Source organism: Urtica dioica, chromosome 2 (genome assembly GCF_054948205.1).
Source record: "Urtica dioica subsp. dioica isolate 48M chromosome 2, U.dioica_male_clone48M_v1_H2, whole genome shotgun sequence".
In the NCBI taxonomy this organism is placed as follows: Eukaryota; Viridiplantae; Streptophyta; class Magnoliopsida; order Rosales; family Urticaceae; genus Urtica; species Urtica dioica.
In genome coordinates, this window is record NC_142757.1 from 28836885 (window position 1) to 28842612 (window position 5728).

Genomic DNA, 5728 nt, shown 5'->3' on the forward strand with positions numbered 1-5728 from the left:
ACTCCTCTCTCTCTCTCTCTCTAAGTTCTTTTCGTTTTTGTTTTGGCACCTAGGTCCACATTTGACCTAGTGTATTAGCTCTTTGACTTTGAGACTTGTTCTTGAGTCATCGTGTTTAAAAGTGCCCACACACTAATTCCTTTCTTTCTCGAGTGATTATTATGATAGAAACTTTCGTGGTTGCTCGATCTCCCGAGGAAAGAAGAGAGACGTGTTGCGAGGGGAGACGAACGTTTCAACCATCCTAAGGCTTCTCAACGTTCAAGCTTCTCAAAGGTTAGTAAACATATAATACTCATTAATAGATTTAATTTATATGTACTTGCTATTTGTCTAGGTTAGTAAAAACGTTATACTTGTTTTAAAGAAAATTTTTAAATTCCGCCGCTTGCTTGAAGCGTTAAATCTTTTCTTAACCCTAGATCAATTCCAACATTTAGAAATTATATTGGGCTAGTGTTGATCTTTTAACACTCCCCCTCAACACTAGTCCTCATTCGCCGTACCATGTTGAGATGGCTTTGAAAGTTCTCGCATTTTTCAATACTCAGCCCTTTTGTGAACAAGTTTGCCACTTGGTCATCCGTCTTGATCTGGTGCATCTCGATCTCTTCCTTCAGAACTTTTTCTCTCATGAAATGGTAGTGCACCTCCACATGCTTCGTTCTAGCATGAAACACTGGATTTTCTGCAAGGCGAACCACAGATTGATTATCGCAGTGAAGTGGGACCACATAGTCATCTTTCTGATGCAAATCCTCCATTAAGAGTATTAGCCACGTACTGTCTTGAGTTGTTGCAGCCGCAGCTCTGTACTCCACTTCTGTTGTGGACAATGACAAAGTGGGTTGTCGTTTGCTGCACCAAGAAATTGTTCCCGATCCGAGTCTGAACACATACCCAGTGGTTGATCTTTGGGTATCGTGGTCTCCTGCATAGTCGGCATCGCAATATCCGACTAGCTTGCAATCTTCGCCTCCTTTGTACAAAAGACCGTAGTCAATTGTACCCTTTACATATCTTAGGATCCGTCGGGCCATATACAAGTGAGGCTTCTTTGGACTTTGCATGTACCGACTCACTACCCCAACTGCATAAGAAATGTCAGGCCGAGTTAAAGTTAAGTAGATAAGGCTACCTACTAGTTGTCGATACATCGTCCCGTCGTCCAACTCTCTGCCTTCATGTGCACAAATTTTGGAATTTGGCTTCATCGGTGATGAGACTGGCTTGCACTCCAACATTGGCAACTTTTGAAGTATATCTCTTGTGTATGTTGGCAGAGAAACAACCCTTCTTTTGTGTGATCAACTTCTAGCCCCAAGAAATGTTTAAGCTCTCCTAGCTCTTTCATTTGGAAGCGAACTGATAGATTTTCTCTCGTTTGTTGGATTTCTCGTATGTTGCCCCTAGTGATGATCAAGTCATCCACATAGACCAACACAATCGCCAATTTTCCTTCTCTCTCTTTGGTAAACAAGCTTGAGTCCGCATGTGCAACTGAATAACTACTTCGAGTGAGAAAGTCAGCAATCTTTCCATACCAGGCTCTTGGTGCTTGCTTCAACCCATTAAGAGCTTTCCTTAGCTTGCACACATGATTAGGATTAGTTGTATCCTCGAATCTCTTTGGTTGGTTCATGTGGATCTCTCGGTCCAACTCTCCGTGCAAGAAAGCATTCTTTACATCTATCTGCCACAATTTATAATCTTTACTTACCGCGAGTGGTGGTAGGACCCGTATAGTAGCGATCTTTGCCACTGGACTAAACGTTTCATCAAAGTCTAGTCCATATTGTTGAGAGAATCCTCGAGCTACTAGGCGAACCTTGTATCTCTCAATTGATCCATCAGGGCGACGCTTAATTTTGTAAACCCACTTGCAGGAAATGGGTTTGATATCTCTTGGCCTTAGCACTAGCTCCCAACTCTGGCTTTGATCCAAGGCTGTGATTTCTTCTTCCATCGCCTTCTACCAAGCTGAATTTTATGAAGCTTCTTCATACGTCTCTGGCTCTTTGACACCGTCTTCTAGAATTACTGTATTGGCGTACTTGGGATTTGGCTTCAGGATTCTTCCCGTCTGTTTGAGTTGGGGACGCGGCGCTTCTGTCTCACCATCTTCGCTTGGTTGAGCCACTTCTTGCTCTTCAACATCAGTGTCGCTTGGGTTCCCAGGCGCGTAACACTTGACCATATGTGTGTGGTTTGCTCCCCAATCTTCTCTTGTAGGATTTCTTCAATGTTGTTCGAGTCTGGCAAGACTTTCTTCTCAGAGGACCACCACGAAGATGCTTCATCAAACACTACATCTCGTGAGGTGTAACATCTCCCACTTGTTGGATCACAACACTTCCATCCTTTTCTTTGATTGTCGTATCCAACAAATATGCATCTGATTGCTTTCTTGTCAAATTTGCAACGTAAATGACTAGGCACAAATACGTAGCAAACGCAACCAAATACTCGGAAGTAGCTAACCGTTGGTTTCATTTCCCATAATGTCTCAAAAGGTGAAATGAAACTTAACCTTGGCTGGGGAAGTTTGTTGATCACATGGGCAGCAGTTCGCATGGCTTCCGCCCAAAATCTTCCTGGGACATTCTTCGCGTGTAGCATGCTGCGACAAATCTCTCCAAGATGTCGATTCTTTCTCTCCGCTACACCGTTTTTTTGTGGCATGTTGGCACATGTAAACTGATGATGTATCCCGCACTCATGCAGATACCGATCGAATTCATCTGATGTGTATTCTCCTCCGTTGTCTGAGCGTAGACAATGAATCTTAATTCCCAGTTGTCCTTCGATCGTGGTCTTGAATTTTTGAAACTTTGAGAACGGTCCAGACTTTTCTTTCATGAAGAACACCCAGACATATCTCGAGTAATCGTCGATGAACGTCACCATGTACCGCATCTCGCTGTTTGATGTTTGCTTGACTGGACCAAACACATCAGAGTAAATTAACTCCAATGGTTTCTTTGCTCTGAACTTCGAATCCTTGTACGGTTGCTGATGAGCTTTGCCGTATTGACATCCAGCGCAAACAATATCTTTTTTGACTTCAAGTTTAGGTAGGCCTTTGAGCATGGATTTCTCTATAATCACTTTCAACTTGTCATAGCCAACATGGTCTAACCTTGCGTGCCACAAATCTGCTGTCTCATTCTTCTGGGTTTTGTTTACATAAGCAGACTCAGCCGAGAGCATATAGACAAACTCCACCTTCCGTCCTCCCATCACTAGCTTTCCCGAGATCTTGACGTCTTGATAGTCTTCCACATCTTCTAGCACAAATAAGACGTAGTTTCCTGTTGATGTGATTTGTGATACGGACAACAAGTTCTTCTTTATACCCGGTACATGATAGACATTGTGTAGTAACACCATGTTAGATTCATTACCAGGGTTAACTATCGTGTTGCCGATCTGAGAAATCGGCAACGGTGAGTTGTTAGCTGTCCGTACCACGCGACTTCCTTTGTACTCTTTCTTGTCTCGTAGTTTCTTTTGATCGTTAGTCATGTGACTTGAGCATCCAGAATCAACTATCCACTCATTCTCATAGTCAATCTGGTCTCCCATCATCGCCATGAGTTCTAGCTCATTTTCTTCTATGGCACATAGCACCTCAGCATCCCATTCATCCTCTGCCTCCTTTTTGGACGTTGCCACATTGCTTTCGACGGACTTTTTCTTTGACCTACAATCCTTTGACATGTGGCCCTTCTTTCCGTAATTGTAACAATTGCCTTCGAACCTTTTCCCTTGAGAACTCTTATTGTCATTTTTTTGAGTTCTTCAAGGTTGCATGGTTCCTTGATGACTTCTTCCTTTAGCGGGCGGCTTAGGATTGCTTCGACTTTTACTTGTGAAGAGCACCTCCTCTTCATTCTTCAGCATGATGCCTTCCATTTACTTAGCCATAGCTTCTTGGCTTGCTAGCAAATTCTCAAACTCTACAAGTGATGGTTGAACAGGCCATCCTTGTACAACAATCACGAAGCTTCGATACTCCGATATCAACCTGTGGATGATAATCCTCTACCTACGAGCTTTTCCGATGACGGACTTTGGATCTAGTTCGCTAATCTCACGACATATCGACTTGACCTTGTGGAAATACTAAGCGATCGTCATGTTGTGTTGTGAGATTGATAGCAGCTCGTTCTCCAAGAGTTGTAGCATCGTATCATTCTTCTTTGAGAAAAGCGTCACGAAGGTGTCCAATGCTTCTTTCGGTGTCTTCTTATCGCGAATGTGCTCCAACATCTCTGGAAACCATTTATTTGCCTTCTTTGATTATCTATTTGTGCAAGATGCCGTTAGCATCTTCCTCCGTTGGTGTGATTTCGCTTCCTCCGACGACCTCCTAAAGGTCTTGTCCTTGTAAATAGGACATCATGCATGTTGCCCATGTGTTGTAGTTGTTGCTGTTGAGTTTCTTAATTCCTCCAACAACTTGGAGATCATCCATCGTGTTGGTAGTACCTCGAAAATACCAAACAAGCTAGTTTTCCACCCAAAGCTTGCAAAGTCACGGACTACTCACGACACAAAGAAAACTCACACTAACAATCTCAAGAAATCGTTTCTGATGTGGAAGATCAGTCAAAGCCACAACCATAGAGCATACAAAAGACTTTCAAGAGATCCGGCAACCAAACTCACAACCTCGCTCTGATACCAGATTGTTGAACATAACTCTTTTGTGGGAAGCACGAACACTTATATTAAGACCACTCAAGAAGAATTTACAAGACTAAGTGTTTAGACACTCAAACTACAAGACACTTTTTGTGGACACTCTTTAGGAGACTACTACTCTTTTTGAAATTTTTGGATGCTAGACTTGGTGGAGGTAGAGGGGTATTTATAGTAGAGGCCAAACAATGTATATCACACATTTTTCATCTTCTAGAGAATTCCTAAAATGTCTAGATATCTAAAACATTATAGGAAATTCTTTTCATGTCTAGAGATTCTACACAATTCTAACACTTCTACATTTATCTAAGAAACTTCTAGATGATGGGCTTATTCTCCAAGTTAATCTTCTTGACAATTGAGCTTTTCACAATTGTTGGGCTTTAGAAATTCTATTGGGCAATTGTTGATCCTTTAACACTCCCCCTCAACACTAGTTCTCATTCGCCGTACCATGTTGAGCTGGCTTCGAAAGTTCTCGCATTTTTCAATACTCAGCCTTTTTGTGAACAAGTCTGCCACTTGGTCATCCATCATGATCTGGTGCATCTCGATCTCTTCCTTCATAACTTTTTCTTTGATGAAATGGTAGTACACCTCCACATGCTTTGTTCTAGCATGAAACACCGGATTTTCTGCAAGGCGAACCGCAGATTGATTATCGCAGTGAAGTGGGACTGCATAGTCAACTTTCTGATGCAAATCATCCATTAAGAGTATTAGCCACGTACTCTCTTGAGCTGCTGCTGCCGCAGCTCTGTACTCCGCTTCTGTTGTGGACAATGACAAAGTGGGTTGTCGTTTGCTGCACCAAGAAATTGTTCCCGATCCGAGTCTGAACACATACCCAGTGGTTGATCTTCGGGTATCGTGGTCTCCTGCATAGTCGGCATCGCAATATCCGACTAGCTTGCAATCTTCGCCTCTTTTGTACAAAAGACCGTAGTCAATTGTACCCTTTACATATCTTAGGATCCGTCGGGCCGCATCCAAGTGAGGCTTCTTCGGACTTTGCATGTAC

The 5728-nt window shown here is 42.7% G+C and overlaps 1 pseudogene; it reads right to left on the bottom strand.

Moving 5' to 3' along the window:
• Positions 1-467: 467 nt before the first annotated feature.
• LOC149404264 (uncharacterized) lies at positions 468-4477 on the bottom strand (annotated as a pseudogene).
• Positions 4478-5728: the final 1251 nt, after the last annotated feature.